Here is a 19,972-nt window from a genome sequence, read left to right on the forward strand (position 1 = left end):
TATTCCAACATTCGACATGCTTTGGGACTCAAAGCAATATCAAGTTTTTTAGAAAGGGATTGGTATTTACCATATTTACAAAAATAATTTATCCTGCAAATAATATAATTTATCCTGGAGCACAATTATTTAATGTTCCAGGATGATTGTTTCTTACAAACGAAGGGAACGGCTATGGGGACCAGATTCGCCCCAAGTTTTGCAAATCTCTATATGGGATTTTTTTAAAAAAAGGAAATTTATGCTTACCTGATAAATTGATTTCTTCTACGATAGGACGAGTCCACGGATTCATCCTTACTTGTGGGATCTTATCCTCCTGCTAACAGGAATTGCCAAAGAGCACCACAGCAGAGCTGTCTATATAGCTCCTCCCTTGACTCCACCCCCCAGTCATTCGACCAAAGGTATAGGAAAAAAAAGGAGAAACTAAAAAAGGTGCAGAGGTGACTGAAGTTTGAAAACAAAAATAAAATCTGTCTAAAATGACAGGGAGGGCCGTGGACTCGTCGTATTGTAGAAGAAATCAATTTATCAGGTAAGCATAAATTTCCTTTTCTTCTACTAGATACGACAAGTCCACGGATTCATCCTTACTTGTGGGATACAATACCAAAGCTACAGGACACGGATGAACGGGAGGGACAAGACAGAAGGCACCACTGCTTGAAGAACCTTTCTCCCAAAAACAGCCTCAGAAGAAGCAAAAGTATCAAATTTGTAAAATTTGGAAAAGGTATGAAGGGAGGACCAAGTCGCAGCCTTACAAATCTGTTCAACAAAAGCATCATTTTTAAAAGCCCATGTGGAAGCCACCACTCTAGTAGAATGAGCTGTAATCTTTTCAGGAGGCTGCTGTCCAGCAGTCTCGTATGCCAAACGGATGATGCTTTTCAGCCAAAAAGAAAGAGAGATAGCCATAGCTTTTTGACCCCTACGCTTTCCAGAATAAACAACAAATAGAGATGTTTGACGGAAATCCTTGGTCGCTTGTAAGTAAAACTTCAAGGCACGAACCACGTCCAGATTATGTAACAGACGCTCCTTCTTAGAAGAAGGATTAGGACATAGAGAAGGAACAACAATTTCTTGATTAATATTCTTATTTGAAACAACCTTAGGAAGGAATCCAGGTTTAGTGCGCAAAACCACCTTATCAGAATGGAATATAAGATAAGACGAGTCACATTGTAATGCAGAAAGCTCAGAAACTCTTCGAGTAGAAGAGATAGCAACTAAAAACAAAACTTTCCAAGATAAAAACTTAATATCTATGGAATGCATGGGTTCAACCAGAACCCCTTGAAGAACATTTAGAACTAAATTCAAACTCCATGGTGGAGCAACAGGTTTAAACACAGGCTTGATTCTGACTAAAGCCTGACAAAAAGACTGAATGTCTGGGACATCCGCCAGACGCTTGTGTAGTAAAATTGACAAACCAGAAATTTGTCCCTTTAAGGAACTAGCCAATAATCCCTTCTCCAATCCTTCTTGGAAAAAGGACAAAATCCTAGGAATCCATGAGTAGCCCTTGTATTCGCACCAATAAAGATATTTACGCCATATCTTATGGTAAATTTTCCTAGTGACAGGCTTCCAAGTCTGAATCAAGGTATTAATAACCGACTCAGAGAAACCCCGCTTAGATAAAATCAAGCGTTCAATCTCCAGGCAGTCAGCTGCAGAGAATTTAGATTTGGGTGTTGGAACGGACCTTGAATGAGAAGGTCCTGTCTCAGTGGCAGTTTCCACGGTGGCAGAGATGACATTTCCACCAGATCTGCATACCAAGTCCTGTGTGGCCACGCAGGCGCTATCAAGATTACCGAAGCTCTCTCTTGTTTGATCTGGCAATCAGACGAGGCAGGAGAGGAAAGGGAGGAAACACATAAGCCAGGTTGAACGAACAAGGTATTGCTAGAGCATCTATCAGTACTGCTTGGGGATCCCTTGATCTGGATCTGTAACAAGGAAGTTTGGCATTCTGACGAGATGCCATCAGATCCAATTCCGGTGTGCCCCATTGACGAATCAATGTTGCAAACACCACCGGATGGAGCTCCCACTCCCCCGGATGAAAAGTCTGACGACTTAGAAAATCCGCTTCCGAGTTCTCCACTCCTGGGATGTAAATTGCTGATAGATGGCAAGAGTGCGTCTCTGCCCATCAAATTATCTTGGAAACCTATATCATCGCTAGAGAACTCTTTGTTCCCCCTTGATGATTGATATATGCTATCGTGATATTGTCCGACTGGAACCTTAGGAATTTGGCCAAAGCCAACAGAGGCCACGCTTGAAGCGCGTTCAATATTGCTCTCAGTTCCAGAATATTGATTGGTAGTAGGGACTCCTCCTGAGTCCAAACACCCTGAGCCTTCAGGGAATTCCAGACTGCACCCCAGCCCAAGAGGCTGGCGTCCGTCGTCACTATGACCCATGCTGGTCTGCGGAAGCACATTCCCTGGGACAGATGATCCTGTGACAACCACCAAAGAAGAGAGTCTCTGCTTTCTAGATCCAGATTTATCTGAGGAGACAAATCCACATAATCTCCATTCCACTGCAGTGGTCTGAGATGTAAGCGAGCAAATGGAACGATGTCCATTGCCTCTACCATTAATCCAATGACCTCCATACACTGTGCCACTGATGGCCGAGGAGTGGACTGAAGTGCCTGGCAAGTAGTTAAGATCTTTGACTTTCTGACCTCTGTCAGAAATATTTTCATGTCTACCGAGTCCTAGGAATGGAACTCTTTTCAGTGGAACTAGTGAACTCTTTTGTATATTCACCTTCCACCCGTGAGTTCTTAGAAAAGCCAGCACAATGTCCGTGTGAGATTTGGCTAGGTGGTAAGTTGACGCCTGAATCAAAATATCATCCAAATAGGGCGCCACTGCTATGCCCCGCGGCCTTAGAACCGCCAGAAGGGAACCTAGCACCTTTGTGAAGATTCTGGGAGATGTGGCCAACCCGAAGGGGAGGGCCACAAACTGGTAGTGTTTGTCTAGGAAGGTGAACCTGAGAAACTGGTGATGATCTCTGTGGATAGGAATGTGAATATACGCATCCTTTAAATCCACGGTAGTCATATATTGACCCTCCTGGATCATTGGTAAAATAGTTCGAATGGTCTCCATCTTGAACGATGGGACTCTGAGAAATTTGTTTAGGCATTTGAGATCTAAAATCTGTCTAAAGGTTCCCTCTTTTTTGGGAACCACGAACAGATTTGAGTAAAACCCCTGCCCCTGTTCTAGTTTTGGAACTGGGCAGATTACACCCATGGTATATAGGTCTTTTACACAATGTAAGACCGCCTCTCTTTTTGTCTGGTCTACAGACAAACGTGAAAGATGAAATCTCCCGCTTGGGAGAAAATCCTTGCATTCTAGTCGATACCCCTAAGTCACGATTTCTAATGCCCAGGGATCCTGAACGTCCCTTGCCCAAGCCTGAGCGAAGAGAGAAAGTCTGCCCCCTACTAGATCTGGTCCCGGATTGGGGGCTGCCCCTTCATGCTGTCTTGGTAGCAGCAGCGGGCTTCTAGGCCTGTTTACCTTTATTCCAGGTCTGGTTAGGTCTCCAGACTGACTTGGATTGTGCAAAATTCCCCTCCTGCTTTGAGGAGGAGGAGGATGTAGAGGGTCCACCTTTAAAATTTCGAAAGGAACGAAAATGATTTTGTTTGGCCCTCATTTTAACCATCTTGTCCTAAGGAAGGGCATGACCTTTACTTCCAGTAATGTCGGAAATGATCTCCTTTAGTTCAGGCCCGAATAGGGTCTTACCTTTAAAAGGAATAGCTAAAAGCTTAGATTTTGATGACACATCAGCAGACCAAGAATTAAGCCATAACGCTCTACATGCTAAAATGGCAAAGCCTGCATTCTTTGCCGCTAAATAAGCCATTTGAAAAGCGGCATCTGTAATAAAAGAATTAGCTAGCTTGAGAGCCTTAATTCTATCCAAAATATCATCCAATGGGGTCTCCCCCTTAAGAGACTCCTCTAGAACCTCAAACCAAAAAGCTGCTGCAGTAGTTACTGGAACAATGCACGCTATAGGTTGTAGAAGAAAACTATGATGAATAAACAATTTCTTTAGAAGACCCTCTAATTTTTTATCCATAGGATCTTTGAAAGCACAACTGTCCTCAATAGGGATAGTTGTACACTTAGCCAGGGTAGGAATAGCTCCCTCCACCTTAGGGACCGTCTGCCAGGAATCCCGAATGGTGTCAGATATGGGAAACATTTTCTTAAAAGTAGGAGGGGGAGAGAACGGAATGCCTGGTCTATCCCATTCCTTAGTGACAATGTTCGAAATCCTTCTAGGGACTGGAAAAACATTAGTGTAAGTAGGGACCTCTAGATATTTATCCATTTTACACAATTTCTCTGGTGGGACGACAATAGGGTCACAATCATCCAGAGTCACTAAAACCTCCCGGAGTAACAAGCGGAGGTGTTCAAGCTTAAACTTAAAGGCCATCACATCTGAGTCTGTTTGAGGGAACATCTTTCCTGAGTCTGAAAGCTCTCCCTCAGACAGCAATTCCCCCACCCCCAATTCAGAACACTGTGAGGGTACATCGTAGATGGCCAATAAAGCATCAGAGGGCTCAGCATTTACTCTAATACCTGACCTGCTGCGCTTACCCTGTAAACCTGGCAGTTTAGATAATACCTCTGTAAGGGTAGTAGACATAACTGCAGCCATATCTCGCAGGGTGAAAGAATTAGACACTCTAGAAGTACTCGGCGTTGCTTGAGCGGGCGTTAAAGGTTGTGACACTTGGGGAGAATTGGATGGCATAACCTGATTCTCTTCTGACTGAGAATCATCTTGAGACATACTTTTATCACCTAAAATATGTTCTTTGCAATGTAAGGCCCTTTCAGTACATGAGGGACACATTTTAAGTGGGGGTTCCACAATGGCTTCTAAACACATAGAACATTGACTTTCCTCAATGTCAGACATGTTGAAACAGGCTAGTAATGGCCACAAACAGGCTTGAAAACACTTTATTTAGTGAAAAAAACAACAATCAGAAAAACGGTACTGCGCCTTTAAGAGTAAAAATGCGTACAATTTTTCCAAAACTGCTCTAAAATGTTATAATTATCCCAATTTTAGGATATATGTGTCTTATCTTGCCAGCTAAGATTGCACCACAAGTAAGGTATGCTTAACCCTTCATGAAAAAACGTTACCCAAAAAAAACCTTATGAAATTAAACAATCTACCCCCTGCACCTCAGGGGTCTGTTAAATCCCTCTATCACTTCGTTTAGGCCAAATCTGTCAGTTTAGGCCCACCAGAGCTGGAGCTTGCTGCTTGCATGGGAAATTCAACTGCGCATCTGAGGTGCAAAATTAGGCCCCGCCCATATACATTGATGTCTCACTGCCTAGTAAAAACCACTGTAAAGCGGTCAAGAACCTAGCCATGTGGGTTTTCATATACCCAACTATCATAGAAAGCCATGTGAACCCTCCAGTGCCATCAAAGTCAAAAACGCTTGGCATCCAAACATCCAAACATAAAATCGTTTTGCCCAAAAAAACATCATGTTATCAGTGTCAACCATTTATTAGCCCATAACATTCAGGTCCCAGTAATACCCTTCTATCATATGTAGGATTACTGCTTACCCCTTCCCTTATGGGAATACTGTCAGCCAGTTCTGAAATAACAGTCTCTCCAGAAAAAAATGACTGAACATACCTCAATGCTTGTAGCATGAAAAACGTTCCTCACACTGAAGCTTCTCAAGTACTCCTCAGCCATTCTTTGGGAACTACACTGGATCTTAGTAAAAACTGCTAAGACCATCAGTCTCCAGGCAGAAATCTTCATCCATCTGCTGCCTGGGAAAAAATAGCACTCACTGGTACCATTTAAAATAAAAAAGTCTTGCTTGAAGAAAATAAAAACTATCATTTTATCACCTCTTTCACTTTACCCCTTCCAATTACTTAGTGTAGGCAAAGAGAATGACTGGGGGTGGAATCAAGGGAGGAGCTATATAGACAGCTCTGCTGTGGTGCTCTTTGCCACTTCCTGTTAGCAGGAGGATAATATCCCACAAGTAAGGATGAATCCGTGGACTCGTCGTATCTAGTAGAAGAAAAGTAGATCTACGACTCGCGGTTCGGGGCAAATCTGGTCTATGGGCGCTTTAAAGATGATTTGATTTTCATTTGGAAGGGAGACATTGCAGAGGCTGAAAACTTTGTAGCACATTTCAATTCTAATTATTTAGGCTTGACATTTACTAGCTGTAAAATACCCCACTCCATAGTATATTTGTACCTAAATCTCTCCTTTAATGATTTGGGTGAGATTGGTTCTAGGACCCATTTTAAAACGGTGGATTGCAATAGTTTTCTTAATTTCAAAATCTATCACTATGCACCTTGGAAAATAAATGTCCATTATGGACAGTTCAAACGAATTAGAAGGAACTGTAGTAGCCTACAAATGTTTGATAAACAGAGTCAATCTTTAACCCTTTGAGTGCTAATGACGGCTCTGAGCCGTCAGAGTTTCTCACTCTGGTGCTAATGACAGCTCAGAGCCGTCATGAGCACTCTCCCACCTTGAGGGAGATCTGGGGGCTTCTAACTGCTCCTACCCCGGCGATCGTGCCTGTAGAGTGACAGGCATCGCCGGGGCTTCACGTGATGCGCAGTGACGTCACCGCGCAACTTTATTTATACTTAACAATGTTAAGTATAGGAGGAGGGGGCATGTTGCTTAGAAGCCTGAATCTCAGGCATCTAAGCAGCTACAGACCCCCAAGACCCACTGTTGGAAAGGTAATCGCCCAGCCTTTCCAACAGTGTAAGTCTTGGGGGTCTGTAAAAAAAAAAAAAAAAAAAAGTTACAAAATTTTTTTATAAAATTAAAAACATCATAGAAAATATTAGCACCCAGGTGGGAAAGTGCTTAGCACTCAAAGGGTTAAAAGAACGCTTTGTGGAAAAGGGATACCCAAAAAAACTTGTTGAAGATAGTTATTTAAAAGCAAGGTCTGAGGAGAGAAATTTAAAATCAACATCAGATAAACTAAAGAATTAGACAAGTGATTGTAACTTAATGTTCATAACACAGTATAATAGCCATCATAAGGAGATTAAAAAGGTGTTAAATAAATATTGGAACATCTTGAAGAAAGATCCTATTTTAAATGAGGTTATTGATGAACAGCCTAGAATTGTATTTAAGAGAGCACCAACACTTAAAAATCATTTAGCACCAAGTAAGGTAGTAAAATATGTGATTAGGCCTCTTGATAAGATCGTAAGATCTGATAAATTGTAATGTGGAGGACGAAGTAAAAAAGGATCCTTTAGATGTGGTGTAAAAAATTGTAAAACGTGTAAATACATCGCACATGGCAAAACCACATTTAAATCGAAAGCATCCAAATACTAATATTCAATAAATAGTTACTTGGCATGGGCTTCTATTTATGTCATATATTTATTGACTTGCAAATTATGTAGGTCGCACCTCCAGACGTCTGAGTTATAGGTGATCAGAGCATTTTAGGAATATGAAAAATAAATACCAATACCATAGTGTCTCTAGACACTGTAATATCACACATGGGGGAGATCTAAATGGTTTTTGTATCACCCCCAATGAAATGATTCCAAAATCACATAGATACAATAGGTTTATGAGATTACGCCAGAGAGAAACCTTCTGGATATATGAATTAAATACTCTTCACCCACATGGTTTAAATCTGAATATAGACCTAGCAGCCTTTTGAGTAAGAAACTCACTTCGAACACGTGATTATAATTTTTTTATATTACACCATGACACTAGATGATAGCTTAATATTAAGCCCACCTTATCACTAATTATTATGACATGATATCATCTAGTAATTATTTTCCTGTCAAACAAAGGGATAAACTGACCAATAAATAATATGCCAGTTTCCCAAAATGATAATTTTATGAGCACATAATGAAATTAAAGACACGCTAGTTTAATTCTAATATTTATAAAGGTTTAGTTTATAGTTAAATTGCTGGACACTTTCTAGTTTAAACACATCACTGCATCACAGTTATATTTCTATTTTTTGTCTTAGAAAGAATACTCTAAAGAAAAATATCACGGTCTTTATTAAGTCATTATAGAAGTTATTATCAAATAAGCACAAAGTCCTCATGAATGGAGTTTTTATTGAGTTACAATCCATTTTCAAATGAGCAAATAACTTTTATGAATCGTGGCACCGAATATATATAACAATTTATTAACCTGGCCGGTTATACCTTAAAATAAAACCTGGCCTTTTTATATATATTTTTATACTAATTTTTTATTATTATTATTTTTATCCTTAAACCATTAAGCATGGATCAAGTAATTTGCCTTTACATTCCACCCCCCAAATATAAAGAAGACAATTTTTATACTATAATGGGGTTAATTACTTATTTAAATATGTTACGAACATTGATAAAAAAAAATGTGTTTTTGCCAAATGAGATTATGTATGGTAAAGTTTATTTTCACAAAAAATGTAATTTAACGTGTATATGAAGAAACTGACATTTTGTACATAATAATGTTACAAATTTGCAAATAAGCTCTGTGTAAACTAAAATGGGAGTATCAATTTGTTCATTCAGTCTAAGAAAAACAGGAGTTTCTCATCATAGCGAGATCTATTGCACGCTGTTCACCAGTGTGATGTCACAAAAAAGGGGTGTGTGTATGGCTCTAGTTTTAGATTGATTGGCTGAGAGCTCTTTCAAATAGGTAGTGGTAGTTTAGTAATGTACAGTATGAGGAAACGGCGTTGCATGCCGAGAAACGCGTCACTGTTTTTAATATATCTTTTTATATTAAACTTGTTTTACCAATTAACTTCCGCTATTGTTTTGGATTTGTGAGAGGTCCAAATCTTCACTTCCCCTTGTATTGTTGGGGGTCTTGCTGGAAATTAGCAGGAACATTTGCTGGTTGCGGATTGTCGTACCCAGGCAGTGAAGAGACCATACCATTTAGGTTTTTAGCTCTAGCGATTCAGTTAGGTAACTTTAAGCTCTATGCCAATCTATCTCTTCCCAGATAGATACAGAATTATACAGTTAAAAAAGGGGGGTAGGAATAAAGCGCTAAAAAAGCAAGGATACCAGGAGGATGATATTGTGTCTGTGTATATATATATATATACATAAACTATTTATTTTCTGAAGTGTAAACTTCTATAAATGCCTATATAGTACAAATATTTATAATCAACAATTAAAAAGGCAAAGTGTTTCAAAATGTTTAAAATGTATACAACTAATTGATATAAGTAAATAGGGACGTCTCCCTTAAGATACAAAACAGAGCTTCACCTGTATAAATTCTAGTATATGTGCACAAAATCCAATTTGACTTTCTATTACGGTTCTTAATTAAATTCTTTTATTAAAGCATGTACGTTAAAAACAGAAAACACCTTGATATCAATATGTCAACAAAATATAAAAGAAAAGTATTTTTGCTGAACAAATTCAGACTCTAATAGCACCACACACTTATCCGTTTATCGATTATATTCTTCAGAGAGACTTTTGTCATAGAGTAATACTTCCTGTATATATAGCAGTTCTATTTGCTGCAAGATTAAGCTTCGTGTAAATATGGAAATTCTATTTGCTCCTAAATTTTTTCGAGGGCCTAAGGAACATAAGTAATTAAGGCTTGTTTGTTTAAGCAATGTAAATAGTGTGTATCACTGACGTAGCGTATTAGCACTTTGAAGGTGTGTAGAAAACCACACATATCAAAGTGAAGCGGAGCCAAAAAGAAGGTTTGCACAAAGGAGCTGAGAACTATAAGACTGGTAAGATGTTACAATAACACAGCCAGCAACAGTTTTCTACACACCTTCAAAGTGCTAATATGCTACGTCAGTGATAAACACTATTTACATTGCTTAAACAAACAAGCCTTAATAACCTATGTTCCTTGGGCCCTCGAAAAAATTTAGGAGCAATTAGAATTTCCATATTTACACAAAGCTTAATCTAGCAGCAAATAGAACTTCTATATATACAGGAACTATTACTCTATGACAAAAGTCTCTCTGAAGAATATAATCGATAAACTGATAAGTGTGTGGTGCTATTAGAGTCTGAATTTGTTCAGAAAAAAGACTTTTCTTTTATATTTTGTTGACACATTGATATCAAGGTGTTTTCTGTTTTTAAATAGTTTTTTTTATTGAGGTTTGACATACAAAGAGATACAAACAATATATTAACTAATGCGATGGTACAGAATAAAAATCATATCAGAAATCGTAAGAACCATATTATACAATCAGCACAAGATAGTCTAGGATGCATATAAAATGAACCTCACATTTTCAAATATTTTCCTTTGTTTTTAAGTAATTGATATCAACTAGTAGATCTAATATGAAGATGCAAACTCAATGCTTGTTTATCAGGTATCTTTGGAACCAAATTATGCAATCATATCTGTTACACCACAGAATAGTCCAGAATACATATAAAATGTACCTCACATTCTCAAATCTTTTTCTTTGATTTTAAGAAATTGAAATCTACTAGTATATCTAATATGGGGATGTAAACTCACTACTTGTACACAGTTTTAGTATTAAACAATACAATTATTAGATTGACTGTACGTTTGTGAATAGAATATTAATGTTATATAATAGCGGATAATACACACATTAAGACCTTAAATTAACTGCGGTTTTAATACGAGAGAAACCGCTTAGAGAGACTCAGGGGTAATCCGGTCAACCCTGAGTACTATAATAGGGGGGAGGGGAAGGGAACAGGGAGGAAGAGGGGGAAAGGAGGGGAAAAAGGAGGGGAGGGGAAGGGGGGGTAAAGGGGAAAGAGGAGGGGAAGGGGGGGTGGAGGGGGGAGGTAAGGGGGGAGAGGAGGGGAAAGGAGGAGTGAAGGGGGGGGAGGAAGGACGGAGGTCATACTGTAGGCTAATAGGCTCAGATACTCAAACTCTGAAACAGCTCCCCAAGTTGAGATCTGACAATGTCATCTATGAGAGTTCCGAACAATTTGGCAGTACCAACAGATATTGTTTACAGGTCAAACATAACAAGGTTAACAACCTAAAAAATCTATCAGGAAAAGATGCAGAGTCAATGGAGCATTTAGCTAACAGAGGGTTGTCAGGAGCTATTTTGAACGGTCAAACTATTATGGGGAGAAGTACCACATAAATGTATGCTTAACTGGGACTATATACAAGTGCTATTTTACATAATTTTTTTACTAAGATTAGGGTCATACTTAAAACGGAGTTCGTGAAGAGCAACCTCTTGTTGACAAGTTATGAGATTCTTGTGTCTGCGTCCAGCTCGCCCCGGCCGCAGGCAGCCGCTACAAACACATGTTAAGGTGATTGGATTATATTAAAAAGTAGATTATGTATGTGACAGGAGTATAGTCATTAACTTTTAGCTATGGATTTATGTCTCCATCGAATTAGTACAATATATAGTATATAAGGTATGACCTCGACAAACACAACACTATTTATTTAAATCACTCTAAATAGGCAATAGAAGAGATGGGTTTATCATAGTAAGAAAAATGTTAGCTAAAGGACACAGAGAATACCCAATATTTTAGTCCCATATCTAACTAAATAAGGCACTCACCACCTTATGTTGCAATTGGGGTACCATATAGACAAATACCATTAAGAAAAACACAGAAAATTACTAAGGAAGTTCTGAAAACACAGATACAAACAATAAATAAAAACTTTGAGATTGAACTTTAGGCAAGTCTTTACAAAGCCGCCTTTTTGATTTCCAGCGCAGTGCTTTCATATGCAGCAGTCCAAGGACTAAATCGCCTTCAAGTCAACTTATGTGGCAAAAAGAAAAAGTTTACGATTCCCTTTTTCTAAAGTTCTCTTTTATTACCTTCTTGCTGTAGAGCATAAAGGAAAATGCACTCAGTTCCGTTTTCTATCCTATGCCGGTCCTCTGAATCTGAACCTCTAACTTGAGGTATACCTTTTCTTCATTTGTCTCGAAGGTCTTATACCAGGATAAATGAATCAGGGAACGTCGTCCCCAATTAAGAGAGGCTTGTTGCGTTGCTGTCATTATTGCCATGTCTATGGGAAAAACGTTGAGTTCGTCCTGATAGCGGTTAGTGCCAACAGCATCAAAACCTTTTGAGAATTTTTGGGAGCTTTGGTCTTTTTGGGTAGAGATCTCTCTTACTTTGTTTTCGATGACCCCTTTTGATGTCGGTTGCTCAGCGGTGATCCCCTCCTCCTCATAACACATCACAACCTGAGCTGTTGCGATGTCGGGCATATGCGGTTGATGCTGGGGCCCCAAATTTTCCCCGCTAATAGTATTCACCTCAGCTGGACTTGGGGATATTGCGGTCAAAATCCCGCTGTCTTCCATGGGTTCAATAGCTCTAGTCAAAGCTACAAGAAATTCAATTTTATGGTGTGCTAGAAGTTTGTTGAGCTCGTCAAATATCTGGTAGACACTAGCCATTGTAACTGTGTTCCCACGAGGGTGATAAGATGGCTGCTGTCTTTGGAGGTACAGAGCATATTTTCTGAACTCTGCACTGAACTAGCGTTTCAACAGCATATTTCAATGTCCTCCGAATGCTAGCTGAAAATGAAATATAGAGTCCCACAATGGTATAAGTTACAAACATATCTGAGTTTGGTCTTAAATCATTTTTTGGTAGATTTGAGCTGGAGCTCTGAAAGCCTGGGACCTCTCGAGTGTGTTGCTAGCTCCGCCCCTGTGTTTTCTGTTTTTAACGTACATGCTTTAATAAAAGAATTTAATTAAGAACCGTAATAGAAAGTCAAATTGGATTTTGTGCGCATATACTAGAATTTATACAGGTGAAGCTCTGTTTTGTATCTTAAGGGAGACGTCCCCATTTTCTTATATCAATTAGTTGTATACATTTTAAACATTTTGAAACACTTTGTCTTTTTAATTGTAGATGATAAATATTTGTACTATATAGGCATATATAGAAGTTTACACTTCAGAAAATATATATATATATATACACACAATATCATACTCCTGGTATCATTGCTTTTTTAGCGCATTATTCCTACCCCCTTTTTTAACGGAGACCATACCACCATGTCATCGGTCGGAGTCAGCCGAGCGGCTCAGAAGTCTCAGTCTGCCACATATGCACTATAGTGTGCTTCACCAAATGTGAGTGTATCTATCATTATATGTACTGCTGTTCTTACCCTGCTTGGTGATACTGCACTTAGAGGCGCCTCTGTATCTCTTCCTTTATCCAGGAATTTGTTTTGAATGAGACAAACTTCTCCAGAGAGCAGCCACAGCTTTAACGTCTTTGCATCTAAAGAGACTTATTAACCAGAGACTATTGTATATATCGCAACATAAGTGTGATCTGTGCCTTGATACTTTGGCAGGTTTGATATTTGTGTTCTGGTTATGAAGTATTTGTATTTTAATTGTGATACATTTGGGATATTGGGTTAGGACGCAATACCTACTTCTTATATTTAGCGCCCCCTAGCAGTATTAGAGTGACTAGATCACGACTTCTTCACGCTGATTATTTATTTGATTTGGAGCATAGTACAAAATGCAATATTTACACAAAAGCAAGGTGTTTAATGTCCGTTAAAGGGACACGGAAGCCATTTTTTTCTTTTATGATTCATACAATTTGAAATAACTTTCAAATGTATTTATATTATCTAATTTGTTTTGTTCTGTTTGTATCCTTTGTTGAAAAGCACACCTAGGTAAAATCAGAAGCTGCTGATTGGTTGCTGCACATATATGCCTTTTGTGACTGGCTTTCAGCTAGCTCACAATAGTGCATTGCTGCTTCTTCAACTAAGGATACCAAGAGGATGAAACAAATTAGATAATAGAAGTAAATTGTATGATCTATCTGAATCATGAAAGAAGGTGCAACAATGAGAAAAAAAAAATACCTGTAGGTCACTTAAATGGCAACACTAATTTGAAGTATTTTAGCAAGGGACACCCCAACCTTTTTGGTATTGATAATGAACAACATTACCTCATAATCACACCTTTGTTAAAAATAAATCCTCAAAATAAAATAAGATTATAGTCACATTTTTTAGTTAAAAATGAAACAGGAAATCATTTACAAAGAATATGTTTAATTGGATATACTCCTCAAGATGTAGTACAAATATACAACATTGAGGGCTACACGTGAGTTTAGTTTGTGCAGCACTGATTAAAAGAGACATAGTATTGAGGTTATTCCTGGCCTCCTTCTAATCATGGATGCCACTTTGTTAAAAAACAAAATGTATGCTTACCTGATAAATATAATTATTTCCGGATATAGAGAGTCCACAACGTCATCAAATAATAGTGGGAATATCACTCCTGGCCAGCAGGAGGCAAAGAGCACCACAGCAAAGCTGTTAAGTGTCACTCCCCTACCCATAATCCCCAGTCATTCGACCGGAGGGAAATGGAAAAAGGAATAACACAAAGGTGTAGAGGTGCCTGAGGTTTAGTAAAAAATAACAGTCTTTAATTAAAGGTGGGGTCGTGGACTCTCCATATCCGGAAAGAAAGAAATTCATCAGGTAAGCATACATTTTGTTTTCTTTTCTAAAATATGGAGAGTCCACAACGTCATCAATTACTAGTGGGAACCAATACCCAAGCTAGAGGACACGGAATGGCTAGGGAGGGAAAACAAGACAGACAGACCTAAACAGAAGGCACCACCGCTTGAAGAACCTTTCTCCCAAAAGAGGCAAAAATATCAAATTTGGAAAAAGTATGCAGAGAGGACCAAGTTGCAGCCTTGCAAATATGTTCCACAGAAGCTTCATTTTTGAAATCCCAAGAAGAGGAAAATAGCCCTCGTGGAATGAGCTGTAATACTCAGTAGGCTGCTGATCAGCAGTCTCGTACGCAAAACGAATAATACTTCTCAACCAGAAAGAAAGAGAAGTAGCAGTAGCTTTCTGACCCTTATATTTTCCTGAAAAACAAACGGGGCAGAAGACTGGCAAAAATCCTTAGTCGCCTTAAGGTAGAATTTTAGAACACGCACAACATCCAAGTTGCGCAACAGACGTTCTTTATGAACAATGAAGGAACAACAATTTCCTGATTAATATTTCAATCCAAAACCACGTTAGGGAGAAATCCCAAACTAGTACGCAGGACCGCCTTATCTGCATGAAAGATAATGTAAGGTGAATCACACTGCAGAGCCGAGAGCTCTGAGACTCTTCGAGCAGAAGAGATAGCAATAACAAACAAAACCTTCCAAGATAACTTAATATCTATGATTGGCTTAAACTGAGTCTGCTGTAAAACCTTAAGAGTCCACACACAAAAGAGAGAGGAGCACCGCCTCACAGATTGAAGTAAAACGTAAGCTTTTATTCACAAAGAAGTTAAAAATAAAATAAAATTCATAGCCGGATCAAAATACCACTATGACAGTGGAGATGGAGAGAGGAGCTCACCCCCCAACACTGCTGCTGATGCGTTTTCAGCAAATACAGCCGTAATCATAGCTGCGTTTTCAGCAAATACAGCCGTAATCATGTGCAGATCAATTAGACCATTTAAAACACATAGTTATATGTGATTGGCTAAAATCATTTAGCAACGAGTGAGACTTCAATCTCCACCCCCCAATCATATGGGATATACATCACCTTGCATTTAACCCTTTATGTTACAAGTGCATTATTATAGGATTAAACTGTTGTAAAGTTTCATACATTGCTAAGTTCAACAGAAAACTAGTAATGAACAGAGACAAATAGAGACTTGTCTATCAATACTGAATATTCCAGTGATTCAAAATGTCTGTGCTGTGCACAGTGTCTTTTTAGAACAAACCAGCATGTAGAGAAAGAATGATATTTTACAGATAGTTGTCACATTAGGTTACCCAGACATAAAACATAACCTGGTCCATTGCTTAATATCTACTTCTAAAAATAAAAATATCCACACATTTTCTTAAATATCTATTTAAGGGTAAGTTATTCAATTTTATTAACCCTTAAAAAAAAACCTGACCAGGGCCTGACAAAATGATTGAACATCTGGAACGTCCGCCAGACGCTAGTGAAACAAAATAGATAATGAAGAAATCTGACCTTTTAGAGAACTGAGAAAGAAAATTCTAGGAATCCAGACCCTATTCCAAGAGTAGCCCTAAGATTCACACAAAGAAAGGTATTTATGTCATACCTTATGGTGAATTTTTTTAGTAACAGGCTTGCGAGCCCGGTCATGGTCTCAATGACCGACTCAGAAAATCCACACTTAGCCAGAACTAAGCGTTCAAACTCCAAGCAGTCAGCCTCAGAGAAACGAGTTTGGATGGAGGAATGGACCCCGAGTTAGAAGGTCCTTCCTCAGAGGCAACCTCCAAGGTGGCCGAGATGACATCTTCACTAAGTCTGCATACCAGATCCTGCGATGCCATGCAGGAGCTATTAGAATTACCAATGCTCTCTCCTGTTTGATACAAGCAATAACTTGTGGAAGGAGCGCAAACGGAGGTAACGGGTATGCTAGACTGAAATCCCAAGGAACCGCCATAGCATCTATGACCTTGAACCGAAACTTGGAAGTTTGGCGTTCTGCCAAGATGCCATCAGATCCAACTCCGGCAACCCCCATTTGAGGGTTTACCTGGAGAACACCTTTCGGATGGAGAGCCCACTCCCAGAGATAAAATGTCTGTCTGTTCAGGAAATCCGCTTCCCAGTTGTCCACTACTGGAATATGGATGGCAGATTGACAACAATTGTGAGCTTCCACCCACTGAATAATCCGTGCCACCTCATTCATGGCTAAGGAACTCTGAGTTCCTCCCTGGTGGTTGATGTAAGTCACTGAGGTGGTCACAATCACCTTCACCTAGGAAGGTCTCCGGAAGTATGTGCCCTTAGACAGATGCTCCTGAGAAAGCCACTACGGGAGAGAGTCTCTTTTCGACTGGTCCAGATCTATCTTCTGAGACAGATTCGAATGGTCTCCGTTCCATTGTCTGAGCATGCATAACTGCATAGCTCTCAAATGGGATTGAGCAAAGGGAATGATGTTCATGGAAGCGACCATCAGATCAATTACCTCCATACATTAAGCCACTGATGGCCGAACAATAGACTGTAGAGAGATGCAAGAGGAGAGAATTTTGGATTTTCTGACCTCAGTCAGAAATTTTTTCATAGATAGGGAATCTATTATGGTCCCTAAGAAAACCACCCTTGTAGCTGGAACAAGGGAACCTTATCCAGATTCACTTTCCATCCATGGGAACGTAGAAAAGACAACAAGATCTATGAATGAGGAGTTTGCTTGTTGAAAAGATGACGCCTGAACCAATATGTCGTCCAGGAATAGAGCACTGCAATTCCCCGAGAGAGCCCCCAGAACCTTTGAGAAGATTCTGGAAGCTGTGGCAAGGCCAAACGGAAAAGCCACAAAACTGAAAGTGTCATGAACTGACCTTCTTGGAACAAAGGAAAAATGGAACAAATGATTTCCATCTGGAAGGACGGTACTCTGAGAAACTTGTTGAGACACTTTAGGTCTAAAATAGGTTGCAAATTCCCCTCTTTTTTGGGAACCACGAACAGATTTGAATAGAATCCTAGGCCATGTTCCCTTGCTGGAACTGGAACTATCACTACCAGGGAGGAAAGGTCCTGAACACAGTTCAAGAATGCCTCTCTCTTTATTTGGTCTGCAGATAATCTTGAGATGAAATCTGCCACTGGGAGGGAAAGTATTTAATAACCCTGAGATACTATGTCCACAGCCCAAGGATCTGGGAGATCTCGTATCCATGCTTGACAAAATAGAGAAAGCCTGCCCCCCACTTGATCCGATCCCGGACCTGGGGCAGACCCTTCATGCTGACTTAGACTCAGCAGCTAGTTTCTGTGATTGTTTCCCCTTGCTCCAAGACTGATTGGGTTTCCAAGAAGACTTGGACAGTTCCTGCTTGGAAGAGGAAGACTTTCTTTTGAAGTTACAAAAGGCACAAAAATTACTTTGACAACCTTTAGGATTGTTCTTCTTGTCTTGTGGTAGAAAATACCCTTTTCCACCCGAAATTCTCTGCCAGACCAGGCTCAAACAAGGTCTTATCTTTGTAAGGAAGTGTCAGAAGCTTGGACTTAAAGGTAAACTGCAGGTTACCATTGAAGACCTTGATGAACATACATCTTCTTCAAATAAGCCTTCAGCTTTTTAAAGATGGGAGACAGTGAGAAAGGTATCCCTGTCTCTTTCCATTCCTGTGATATAAACGGTCTGGAACAGGAAACACCTTCACAGAGGAAGGAACATCATAGTATTTATAAAGTTTACTAAATTAGGGTTGACAACGACAGGAGTATTGGAGTCATCCAAAGTAGCCAATACCTCCTTTAAAGGGATACTAAACCCAATTTATTTATTTTATGATTCAGATAGAGCATGAAATTTTAAGCACCTTTCTAATTTACTCCTATTATCAATTTTTCTTTGTTCTCATGTTATCTTGAGTTGAAAAAGCAGTACTGTAAGCTTTAGAGCCGGACCATTTTTTGTTCAGCACCTGGATAGCACTTGCTGATTTGTAGCTAAATGTAGCAAACCAATCAGAAAGCGCTATCGAGGTGCTGAATTAATAATGGGTCGGCTCCTAACCTTCTATTACTGCTTTTTCAAATCAAGATAACATGAGAACAAAGAAAAATTGATATTAGTAAATTAGAAAGTTGCTTAAAATTGCATGCTCTATCTGAATCATGAAAGAAAAAATTTAGGGTTAGTGTCCCTTTAACAGTACACAAAGGTGTTCAAGCTTAAATCTGAAGCTTACTTTTTCAGTATCAGATAAAGGAATTATACTGTCCGAATCTGAGATTTCACCCTCAGAGGCTACCGACGTATCCTCCTCATCAGACTTTTGAGGGAGAGCCACCTGCGTAACAGTAGGTGGAGCAGAAACCTTACAATCTGAATCTCTAATTTTCCTCTTGCGTTTTCCATTTAGCATAGGAAAAACAGATAATGCTGCAGATACCTGAGCAGCAATTTCTGCAGGCAAATAAACTCCTCCAGGAGGCTAAGAGAAACTGCAGGGCAGTGTATGTGACGCCATAGAGGCTTGGGACATTGAGGAGAAAGCTGTGGCATTGCCTGAACAGCATCATCCTGAGAGACATTAGGCTCAGAAATAAAATAAACTTTACATTTTAAAGTTTATCTAAACATGAGATACAGAATTGCATAGCAACACAATCTGGTTCTCCAGACATAAAAAGCATTTGTCTATAGGAACAGACTCCTGCTCCATGACCCTATAATATCGTGATCCACCAGAAAGACAGGAAAAGAAAAATATTTTATTTTTTTCTTGTTGTTTAAATAAGGGTACTGTCACTTTAAATTCCTAAGCGTTATTACTTTATAAAAACACCCTTAACTCACAACCACTACCTCTCAGCAGAACTGAGGTGCCCACCTACCTCTCTGGTAAACAAAAAGCAGACCAACACAGGGTATTCATTGGAGAAATTGTGCCGGTCTTACAGGCACAGCAGACGCCGCTCAAATGAACTCCTCAGAGCAAAAGCGTGTAGGTCATGTGATCGGAGGAGCTGAAAGTGCGCAATAAGGCTAAAGCACGCGAATCAAGCCGAGTATATCCCACAGCCATAAAGACTGGTAAAAGTATACTGCTTCACATGACATCGATACACAATCTACTGAACTAAAAACCGCATCTCCAGTTTAACAAACTCCATTCCAGCACTCAAATACAAAAACGCCCCAGAGTTGAAAAAAATGACCCCCAGGGAATATAAAGATTTAAACAGTTTAAATACCTCAAAGTGTATAGACAACTGAGATAAATCCATGTGTTAA

The sequence above is a fragment of the Bombina bombina genome, chromosome 4, assembly GCF_027579735.1.
Source record: "Bombina bombina isolate aBomBom1 chromosome 4, aBomBom1.pri, whole genome shotgun sequence".
NCBI lineage: Eukaryota > Metazoa > Chordata > Amphibia > Anura > Bombinatoridae > Bombina > Bombina bombina.